Genomic DNA, 12,195 nt, shown 5'->3' with positions numbered 1-12,195 from the left:
AGCAGCAGCATTCCCACCAGCATCATTCCATCTATAATTTAAGGGAAAACCTACCAAAGTACAAGAACATTAAACTCCCCTTCAGAAATCAGTACACACAGTACAGTAACACAATCATTGAATAGAAATATTTTTGAAAATAAATCCCCTCGAAAAGAAAGATCCAACACATAGTACAACTCTCTCACTCTTTGAAAGCTCCTCTCACATTATCCCTGTGTTAAAAATGCATGTAAGACTATAAATCTGAAGTAGTTGCAATATTGCCACCATACTCTCAATTTTCACAAGGGAGTGAATGCCATGAAAAAGTGTTTAAAGATGCCAGGAAACCAGGAGAAAAAGAAGCAATCAAAAGTTTTATTAAGTGGATCCCCATTTCAGCTCAGCTGCAGCCTGTACAGGTAGGCAGATGTAGAGCCTCACTAATTTCAGTGCAGCTGCTGCTGTGCTCAAACTCACCTGTGCACACAGACTTGTCCTGCACAGGTGGAGATGGAAGAAGATGGGAGCAATAAGCTGAAAATGAGGTTGTGCAGTCTGCCGGGAAAATTTTGCTTTAAAGATTTAATGTAAGAACTGCCATATTCAATATCCTAGTCTTTTGATTAGGTTTTTTGTTGGTTTGTTGGCTTTTTGTAAGGGTTTGGGTTTTTCTTTTGTCTTTTTAGGACTGGGGGGGCAGTATTTCAGGTGTGTTTTAAGGTTTGGGGTTTTGGATTTTTTGCTTCCCCTCCCCCAGTCATTCATTAAGAAAGTATGCCTGTCAGTGTATTTATGAACTGGAGTATTTTGATTTTACAACACTGACCTTTATTATATACAGTTTCACACCTATTCTAGATAATTATATGAGCCTTATTAATGAGGTATTTGCCCTCAGTCACAGGTGCATTTGCTACCCTCACAAAGAAATATCCTTTCCCTTTAAAAGCAGGAGCTGTAACCACAAACAATAACCAACATTGACACAGAAAGAGTTGAGAACAGATGTCAGGTGTCTCATGTATAATTCCCAATTAAATATATTCTTTATTATCCTTATTAGAAACATTAATATGTATATCAATTATTAACAGTATAATTTTCACCCTTGAAAGATACCCCATGAGGTGCAACTGGTTTTCTCCAGCCCAGATAATTATCAAATATCTTGTTTTACCATGACAAATCCATGTGCAAAAGGAATCCGAGAAATCAGTGTCGGAGACTGTCAGGGAAGAGCTACGGTCCCATGCTGAGGACTGCATCTCATGGAAGCAAACAAACAAAAAAAGCCTAAGAACTGCAAATGTTTGCTGAACAATCACCTGGTGCACGAAATCTGTAATTAGTTGATAGATTTTTGGGATGATGCCCCAGCTCATATTACTCCAGTCACTTCTGTTTACCACTTTGAAAATGTTGCCAAGTTATTAGGCAGTCACTGGTAATTGCGCTGTATTTGTCTCATCATCATAAACACTTGTGCTAAGAGACCTTGAGCTGTGTTAATACCCTGACAAAACACATGCTCCCTCCCACAGCCCTCATTAGTCATCTCCCTTGCATAAATATCCAACCCCTCCTGTCAGCATCAGCAAAAATGCCAGAGAAACTGAAACACTGAATGCAATGACTGCATGAAAAACAGAGTGCAGTAATTGTGCTTCTCAGTGCTTTCACCACAGAATCCCTCACATATTCCTTTGGCCATGTTGCCACAAACCCCAGTGATGTCTCTAAACGTCTCTAACAGCAGTGCTCCATTCAGCTTACCATCTTACATTTAAATAACGGCTATAGTTCTGCTCTTTGACCCCAGCATCTGACCAATTCACACTTTTCCATCCTGAAATGTATGTGTTTGGGATTTTTGGCCATATTGAAATGTTTGTTCTACATTTTCCTTAGAAAAAGGTAGAATTATGGATTCCAACAAAGTGGTCTGTCCTACTACTTCTGATAAACCACGACTGTAACTAATTATAATTAAGACAAGGATGATTAACATCCAAGGAGAGCCATCACATGGTAAAATGGTTTACAGCTTAACCATTATACAGGAATTTGCTTTGATTTGTTTTATTGTTTCTAAAAAAAGTGCTGAAAATAATCTGAAGGAATTTGTTATCTCTTTTTTAATATATAAGCACTGGTATTCCTACCAATACTCTCTCTAAAGCTGATTTCTAGTATGCTGTAAAGATGAGGACAATTAACTGGTTGTAGACTAAATCATGCTTTGCTAGAGGCTAAGAGAAATCCTTTTCCTTACGTGTACTATCCTGAGAACACTGAATTGAAATAGGAAATCCAGAATAAGAAGAGAAAAAGGCTTTGTCAGGCAAAATGTTAATTCCGGTTAAATCCAAAGGTCTCATCACAGCAAGTGAAAGCAGAATTTACCTGAAGTGTAGATCTGTTTATTGAAGTTATTATAAACTCTTAACACTTTCATTTAAGTGGTTAAAATTCAATACTTAAAATAAGTAAATAATAATACATTATTCAGAGAAGTTGATTAATGTTACCTACTACTCTGCTGTTGAAATACACATATGCACTATTTTTTGAATTATTAATTATGCAAATAGCCAAGCAATCAACCAAACAGTGCCTGTCCCATGTGGGAATGAAGCCAGCTGGGATAAATAGTGGTTTAGTCTCAATATCATATACAGGAGGCATCAAACTGAGGCCATGGGAAGCAGGGTATTGAAAAGGAAATATCTAGTCAGGTCATAGCTAGAAGAGTGTGGTCATGGGAGTCAATATGTTAATGGAACTATTCCATATTAGGTCATATGTCACACTACGACATCAAATAACTCACACACGGACGCCAGATGCAAAAGATAGAAGAAAAGAACCAAAGGAGAGATTTTATTTTCTGAATCCCTATATACAGAATAGCAAAAGTGTCAGTGGATTGGAGGGTGAAATTGCCACCTCAAGCAGATGACCCTGGTCCAACTGCTCCTGTACCAGGTTCTGAAGGGCAACTCATTTGTCTTGAGAGAGGGGCCACTGGTTCTCCCACACAGGTTTGTCCACCAGCCACCGTAAAGGAGGTGTAGGACACCCTGCGCCCTTCATCGCAGTGGTCCCCATCAAAAACCTGTCCCGATGCACACCCCCACACACAGAACATCCCTCCCCAGAGGTTATCACTACTTGAAGTAACATGAGGCCGAATCATGGCGTCTGTCCCTCTGGGTTCACGATCAGCACGGGCTGCTGGCTCACGCAGCAATGCACTGTTCCTCCCAATCCCGCAACAGGCATCTCCACTGGATCCAAGGGCCACTCCAGGGGCCAGGCGGCAAGGGAGAGAACTTTGACATCTGCACCGCTGTCAAGAAGCCCGTGGAGACGAATCTCTGGCAGCATCGCGCCAGGGACAGACAGGGTACACAGCATCTCGGGACGTTTTTCGGTCAGGACAGCAGACCGGTGAACTTGAGGTGGCCCAGTGGATCCACCTTGCGACCGATCAACTGTCCTGCGAACAGAAGACTTAAAAGGCACAAGTTGAGCAATTTGTGTCCCTTTCAGGATAGTGACAGGGGCAGTGGGTGTGGAGACCACGGAACAAATCTGTCCCGTGAAATCTGGATCAATGAGTCCCATGTGCACAATGATGCCCTGCAGGGTGGCACTAGACCTCCCCGTAAGGAGAGCACTCATGCTCTCACCCAAGGGACCAATGGCATCCAGGGGAACCTTGTGCATTTTGCCAGAATCTATGACAACTGTTGCTGCTGTGCAGACATCAACACCTGCTGAGCCGTGGCTGCTGGCCGCAAGCCAGCTAAGCAGTCCTTCATCGGCACCGGGTCTTGGAGAGAAGCTTATGTCTAGGCGCATCTCTCCTTCGTGCTCCGCTTCCCGTTTCCTGAGCCCGGCAAAGCCTGGCCATTAGCATGTACAGTCGCCTTGCAGACATATGCGGTATGGTTTGGCCTTCCACACCGACCACCTAAAAACAAGGGAGTTGTGATCTGCTGTACCTTCTTTCTCCATTTCTTGCTGGCCAGAGCATTCCCCTGCTGTCGCTGCCTGCCCTGCGGCACTGCCCAGACCGGCTGCACAGCCGTAGCCACGGCAGGCTGCACAGCAGTAGCCAAGGCAGCCATCTTAATACCTGAGGTGCCTACCTTTGCACAGGCCTCTGTCATCCGAGGGACAGAAGGATCACCAGGAAGAGCCTCTGTGACTCTCCTACAATCAGCACTGCAGTTACTCCTCACAAGGTGCTTAATCAAAAGCTTCCTTGCCTCAGGATCTCCCACCTGCTTCTCCACAGAGGCAGACAGCCTGTCTCCAAATCGTAGGAAAGACTCATCATCTCCCTGGACAACAGTCACAAATGACTCCTCTGGAGCAGCCATTTCTATGGTCTGAATCAATGCTGCCATGCCTGTTGTCTGGCACTGATCCAGCAGCAGGAGAGCAAAGCCAGCCTGCCCCTGCGGATCAGCATAATTGCCTGAGCCTAGCAGCACATCAGTACCAATCACACGTCTGGGATCCTGTTGGCCCAAAGCAGCATTTCACCCCAACTGCTCTAGCTGCCAGCTGAGTCCATTTAGACTCAAGAAGATCGTATTCTACAGGCTGAAAAAGAACACGAGCCAAGCTTTGAATATGATGTGTCAGCAAATCGGCAGCAAACACTTGAAGAATCTGCATGACTTCCACAGAGCCCAAACCATATTTTCCAACCTTATCACAGAGTTCCATCAAAGCTTTCAATGGCAATGGCTGATGGGCGTTGGTAGCGACACCCCTGAGCATGGGGAAATCCTGGAGATGCCCTGGTAAGGAGGCAGCACCTGCTAAGTCCGGTCCCGTGGACTCCAGAGGGACAGCAGCAGAGGCCGGACTGGGAGTCGGCTCAACAGCACCCGAAATCGCATCCCCTGCAGCGTCAGCAGGGCCAGAGCAGCCATCTGCACACCACGGGAGGCTATGCACGAAAGCACAATCAAGCACGTTCTCGACCTTAGCTTTGACCTCTTGCCAAAACCGCTCGTGCTCCCTCGGACCTGACAAGGCGGAGGTGTCCACAAGGCCGAGGAAGAAGACCCACGGCCCCGGGGAAGCACGGGTCTCCCGCCGGCCGCGTCACCTCTTGCAGCAAAGGTAAACACCGCAGCGCCCGCACTCGCTGCAGCCCCGCTACCCGGAGGAGGGACGGGCGGCAGAGATGGGCCAGCCCCCGCCCGGGCCGCCCTGGGGCCAGCCTCCCCTGGCACGGGGCGAGAGCGGTGTGCAGACAGAGACGCAGCTCGCAGAGCCGCGCCACCGCGCCACACGGGACCCGGCACAGGCTGCGCGGGGACGGGGCTGCCAGGCACCGCACCCAACCGAGTCCCGCCCGTGGCGCGGAATGCAAGAGCAGACCCTGCCTGACGGGGCCGGGCCGCCCGCCCACCAGGACGGGCTCCGACAGAAAGCCGAGCAGCCGCCCGCCTCCGGCGGCTTCCTCCGCCTGGCACGCCCGGCGGGCGGCGCCGCCGCAGAACCGATCCGTCACGCCGACCCCGAACGGGAGAGGCGGGGGGAGCGGCCGGGCCCGCTGCCGCCAGCCCCTAGGGATACGCAGCTGGGACAAAGCGGTGTCACCAAATCAGGCTCCAGCAGAGGCGGGGGCTGAGCCAGGGGCTCTTCGCAGCCCCCGAGCTCCGCAAAGGCACGGAGAGGAGGCGTTCCCGCCTGCTCCGCCGCCCCCCGGGCGCAGAAAGGGATGGGGCCGGCACCGATCCGCGCAAAGATTCAACATTCACCTCTGCCTCCGAAAAGACTTCGGTGTCACCTCGTTCAGAGGCTGGGGGGTGAAGTCCTGCCAAAGCCTATCCATCCGTCTCCGGTTCAGGAGCATTGCCACCAGGCTTGCACTATAATCCAGAGAGACCGTGAGGTGTTCTCCCAGGAGACCCCCCGCCTCCCTCAGAGCGCCTCCTCAGGGGCTGAAAAGAGCCCATCCATCATCTTTGCCCCTGTAAAACAGCTGCTTAAAGCCGTCCCAAAGAACAGAAGCCCTCCTTCACTCCAGAAGAGCTTCCCAGACATACAAGACCAGGAAGTCCTCCGTAGGAAGCACAGGGGCTGCCCTGACCACAAGCCTGCACGCAGAGAGAGAAAAAAGAAAAAAAAGATGAAAAGAGAATTAAAAGACCTCACCCACGGCTGTACTATGTGGGATGGGCCCATGGGGAGGACAGTGTGGGAATGCCATGGGAAACTACAGTTGTTTAGCATAAGGCATTTCCCAGAGTCCTCTGCCCCCCAGTGCAAATGAGCACATGCCCATCACCTGTCCGTTTGTGGTTGTCATCTCCCCAAGTCCTGGAAAGTTCTCTATTCTCGTTGTTTCTAATGGTTCCCTCTGTAAACCACTCCTTCCCTTTTCCCTCCTGGCCCAGTTTACGTTACCCCATCCCTGTTCCTCCCTTACACCCTCTTCCCATTGGATTATTTGTACCCTGGTTACTCCTTCCCTCCCCAGTTATGTACTCTGGCCCTTCCTTTCCCGGTGTGCTCTTGAATCAGCTTTCCCTGAGTGTGGTTGTCTCCCTGCTCCTATTTCTGCCTCCCTACTCTTTCGATGAATCCTCAATAAACCCACCCGGATTCCAGCAGCTCAAGAGTCCTTCCATCTTCCTGTTGGGGATTTTAATTAAGCTATCCAGGCACCCGTGGACCAGCCAACTGAAGGTCACCCCGTGGGACTGGGTCAGTGTTAGCCTTCGGTCCTACACACGGCAGTCACCAATTGTCACACTACAACACGAAATAACTCACACACGGACACCAGATGCAGAAGAGTGAAGAAAAGAACCAAAAGAGAGATTTTATTTTCTGACTCCACTATGTATAGAATAGCAAAAGTGGATTGGAGGGTGAAACTGGCACCTCTCCAACCACAGTTGCAAACCAACAGTACATCAATTCTCTCCACCCACAAAGAAGAATGCAAAACAATCATTATTTGCATAAACAGTGTGAGAAAGTAGAAATATGCAAACATCAGAAGGAGTAGAAAACTTGTAGAAAAACATTAAAACTCTCAAAAGAACAGGGCCACACGTCATGTTTCTGGTTCTTGTTCTCAGTTCTCGGAACCTGTTACACATAAGGTCATATTCCAAGTTTGCATTCGTGATTGAACCCTCACCCTCGGAATACCCCTGTACCTGGCTGTGTTCACTGTCATTGGATCTTGCCCCTCAGACTGCGTGGTTCTGCATTTATTATTTTGCTATTGAACATCTTTATTTTTGGGCAAATTCATCGTACTTGTTCCTCTATTTTATGACACACTCCTCCTGGATGAGCTGGACTAGGGATCACAGCGATATGGACTGCGGTAGAAAACTCCTCTCAACAGGCAGTGAAAAAGCAGTCTGGATCATTAGAGGCCCTCCTGCCAGCCACATCATTAACACTGAAGTGAAGAATGAATGTTATGAAAATAATGGAATTAGCACTGAAAATATGATGTACAAAAATCTCTACAGGTAGCACATCTTTTCTACTTTTCTGCATTAAAAAAAAAAAACAAACTAAAATGAACATTTGATACATAACCCAAATAGTGACTACTGATTTTTGTCCAAAGGGATATTCTTCATTAATTTCTTACATTTACTCTAATCCACATAAGTTTTGGAACAGTTCATAAGCTCCTAGAATATGGACAACACCAGTGTTCAGAAAAATACCTGCCAGCTAAAGAGCATTAGAAAGATAGGTGAAACAAGAAAATACCTTGAAAAGACAAAAGGAGACTTGGAAGACATATGACTGTATGTATATAGAAAAAAGTTGTAAAACATTTCTTTTGTGTTGAGGATGCTGGTATTATTAAAATAAGCAAATAATTTAGTAATGTGCATGTGTATATTAATACTTCTATGAAGGAGCTGTAGAATAACATGAGTTTTCTACCAGTAAACTCTTTGAAGTTACTTACATTGTGCAATACATTATAAAAGTCATGTAATGACACAGTAAAAAAGTTGGACCATTCCCTCTCCTGAAATCATCTTGTTTAAAGAGAGCTCAGCTGGCTCTTTGTCATGTGTAGATGTACCCCTGGGGACTTCCAGCCGGAGAGATAAAAGTTTAAAAATATCCTGAAATTATTACTGACAGTGTTCCTGATTCCGGTTCCATCCTTGCCTTAGCCTGTCCTCAAGTTATCAGCTAGGAACCAGAGACCCGATCTGGCTTTTCCCTTGTGCCAGTTACAAACAGCCTAGAGAAGGGAAATTAAATATTTCACCCTGGTGAGGTGACAAGGCGCATGAAAAGATTTTGGTAATATTTTGCAGACTGTCCTGGTAGTTCTTCATAATCCCTCTTCATGAGAAGCTCATCAGCTCCTGTCTCTCTTGTGAGCTGGTGCTCATCTCAGCTGCATGTCTGCTGTTGTTTCCAGGTGAGATCACTTAACATTTTAGTCCAAATAGCAGAAGTAATTGAATTAAACCAGGCACTAATTATCAGATGAATTTAAGATTTAATCAGGAAACTGTATAAGTAGTGGTAATAGTTTTTAATTCTCTCCCACATGTTAAAATTCAAATTAACTACCACCCCAGGTACTTGGGAAAAGGTACTAGAAACAGCTGCCTTTTCATAACTGGTGTTATATATAGTAAGTTTGGAAAATTGTGCTGAAACAATGATAAAATATTAGGGAACTTTAGGCATTATGACAGAGGGAGAGGGACATACGGCATATTATTTCTTGAGTATATTTTTATTTTAACACATTTACAGAAAATCCATGGCTCATTTGATATCACACAATTAACATGCATTCAAGATATTCTCATTATAAAATGAAATCCAATTGAGAAGTAATAAACGTCTATGCAACAGGAACTTTGTAAAGAGAATATCAGAGTATTTTTAAGGCAACATCCATTTAGTGATTCATCTTTGTCAAATTTATTTCACAATCAGCAGTAAAACACCATTGTTACCCCTTCCTCTGCAGATCTCCATATTGAACTAAAGTTCCAGGCATTTTGAAAAGAGTCTACCTGTCACAGAGACACCTGGCTAAAACTTTCCTATGCTGAGCTCACTGGGCTAGAGCTGCAAAGTTGGTGAAGCACAAAGGGCCAGGAAATTGCTTCTTTATCAAAATTTGCACACACACTGCATCAATGCAGTTCCAGAATAACTTGTTTTTCCACACACTCTTTCTCAGCAATGGGTTCAGCTCCTACAGCATTATCCAAAGAGTAGCACAGAAAATGTAACCATGGTTGCAATGCCTAGGGTAGATGAGTTTTGTGTCCCCTTGGCACCCATCCCAGGTGGAAACAGCCAAGGTGTCACCAACAGGAGTGTTTTACTTTATAAATAATACATCCATCAAACAATTGCCCTGCCCATCAAACCATTTGACCTAATCAGAACATATTTAACCGTAATCAACCTTGATTCATCATTTTAAACCTTGGTCCATTAGGGTATTATGTGATAAGGAGATACAGCAGGCCAAAGGGACTGAACAGTAATCCAGGAGAAGTTTCACAGTGCATTAACCCAGCAAGTAACTCTCCTACCAACCACAACACTAACTGCATAAAATGTGACATACACCAAAGTCCTTTCAATTTGCCACATCCTTTGGGCCAAGTTTGTTTTGTTAATTCTTGTGAAAAGGGCCAGAGTGGAGGTGTTGGAGTCCAAGTCCCTCTTTTACAAGTAGAGGAGGAAAGACAACAGCAGCTCCTGTGTACTGCTATGCTTCAGTCCAGCTCTGGAATGGCTGCCTCCAGGGCTGGGAATAGCTTTTTATCTGCCATACTAATTCATATCCAATTAAATATGACAGTTTCATTACCACGTGATTTCTGATTAACTTGTTACAACAATCTTGTTACCACGGTGGCTACAACTAATGAATGATGCAAATTTTTGTCTGTTTAGCACTGGAAACCCTCTTATCCATGCTGCAGAGATGAAGGAGTAGCCACCAAACAACTTCAGCTGTTTCTAAACTGGGGTAAATTCAGCTGTGTAACCTGTGTGGAATATTACCAGTATCAAGCTGTGTTAATGTGTCTGCTCACCATTGAATATAGCTGTTTTTGTGAATTCTTATGAGACCACAATTAAAAGAGGTTCTTCTTACATGTCTGCCCTAATTCTGCAGTGCCAGTGGCTGAGTATTATTCCTCTGAAGGGACTGATCAGAGCTCATCAGTCACATAGCTAAGCAATGCTTATGCTTAGAGAATTCATTGGAACTGTTTCAGGCAGAAGGTTTGCAAATGGATGTCTGCAACCTCAAGTGAGGGGAATGACTCTTAAGCAAAACAAAAAACACAGAAGATATACAGAAGATGGAAAACTAGCACATGTCAAAAAAATTGCTATTAAGTGATGCAAGCAGAAACGTTTTATTTAAAAGATGCCATTCACTTTGAGGCTTCTATCTTATTGTCAAAACCAGCAAGAATTTTAACAAGGGCTTCTTGAGAGTAATTATGAATAAACAGGACACTGCAGAGCTCTAACTCATGAAGCCATATTAATGGAGGAAACTGTCCCAGCCTCAGCTTCAAATATTTCAAATCCCATAAGGCCAGCCTTTGAGCTAATTTGAATATCAGTGTGGTCCATCTACACAGAATTCCTATGTGTGTCCAAAAATAGGCGTATACAGCAGAGCAGCCCTTGCACCTTCTCATTTGAACCTTCTGAGAAATAAACAACACTCGTTATGTTTAGTTCACACTTTTTTTTTAACAATGTACCCTGTGTTTGATCATTTTTCAGTTTATTCACAGGAGAAAGAGAAGTAGACAGTAAATGAGTAATACAAACAAAACACAAGTACCTGTTTCTTACAATGTCTTCTCCAAAAATACTTACTGTTGTGATCAGCATTTCAGTTACAGCTGTGCATTTTAAGTGCTTTATTCCAGTTTCACTCCCATTTGCCATCACAGATCCATGGAGTCAGTGGAGCAGCACAGGTGTAACCAAGGGATTACTTTACTCATTAGCAGTTAAGGCCATGGCCACAAGCAATTTTAGGTCCATGTTACAAATTATAATCTTATTGAGCTGCTCCCAGCAACTTCTTCTCCATTTTAATTTCCAAGGATAAATGAGGCAGCACAGTCTCAGAGTTCCCAGAGCACTCCCTTGAACATGTACATCTCTACTAGGATGCTTTTAAGGGCACAGCTCCCAGCCTCATCTGCCCATTTGCCAGGTTCTCATGCAAGCATGCCTTGCATGCCTTCCCTTCAGCCAAGCTGCCCTTACACAGAGAAACTTGGAACTGACTGATTTCTCCCATGGTACTCTACAGATTTCTTTCTCTTACAATGACATAGGAGGGAAAAAATCATCAAACCTTTACTTTCGGAGTTTAGAGAAAAAGGTGGCATTTAGATATAAAAATGAATGCAAAACTCATCAGCATATAAGGAAAAAAAAAAAAAGAAAAAAATACAGTCCTAAATACATTGTATTTTCTTGCTCTGTGACTTGAGGGCCATCAAGGTGATCACAGGGATGGAGCACCTTGGCTACAAGGAAAAACTAAGGGAACTGAGGTTGTTCAGCCTAGAAAAGGGAAGGCTTTGGGGTAACCTATTTGCAGCCTTCCAGTACCTGAATGGAGCCTACAGGAAAGATGAAGAGAGACTTTCTTCAAGAGCCTGGAGTGACAGTACAAGGGGGAATGGCTTCAAACTGACAGAAGATTTGGATTAGATATTTTGGAAAAATTCTTCCCCGTGAGGGTGGAGAGGCCCTGGCACAGGTTCCCCAGAGAAGCTGTGGCTGTCTCAGGCCTGTAAGTGTCCAAGCCCAGGCTGGATGAGGCCCTAAGCCATCTGGAACAGTGGAAGGTGTTCCCCCCAGCAGGGCATTGGAAGGAGATTATCTTTAAGGTAATTTCCAACTCAAACCATTCTGTGACTTGTGCCGAGGTGTGAGCAACTGAGTGTACACTATCAGCCAGATTCTCATATGCTGTAAGGTTTTTCATCCCACTCTGACAGTGTAAAGAGATTTGAAGAATATTCATTGCAACATTAAAACACCAAAGAAGACTAAAGAAGCTTTGATGTAGATGTGAATAAAGCCCTTCAGTTTCTATGTAACTGTGATAGTGACAGTGATTGCATTTGCAGGTGAGCCAGCCCACGCATAATTGTGTTATCCAACAAA

At 44.9% G+C, this 12,195-nt stretch overlaps 1 long non-coding RNA gene across 1 annotated transcript; it reads left to right on the top strand.

Moving 5' to 3' along the window:
- Positions 1-208: 208 nt before the first annotated feature.
- Positions 209-10,044, top strand: LOC137479600 (uncharacterized). The gene is made up of 3 exons (XR_011002382.1): positions 209-572; positions 8,322-8,428; positions 9,473-10,044. It is a non-coding gene; the product is annotated as an uncharacterized lncRNA (long non-coding RNA).
- Positions 10,045-12,195: the final 2,151 nt, after the last annotated feature.

The sequence above is a fragment of the Anomalospiza imberbis genome, chromosome 10, assembly GCF_031753505.1.
Source record: "Anomalospiza imberbis isolate Cuckoo-Finch-1a 21T00152 chromosome 10, ASM3175350v1, whole genome shotgun sequence".
Taxonomy (NCBI): Eukaryota; Metazoa; Chordata; class Aves; order Passeriformes; family Viduidae; genus Anomalospiza; species Anomalospiza imberbis.
The sequence above is the reverse complement of the archived record's forward strand: the minus strand, read 5'-3'. Positions and strand labels throughout refer to the sequence as shown.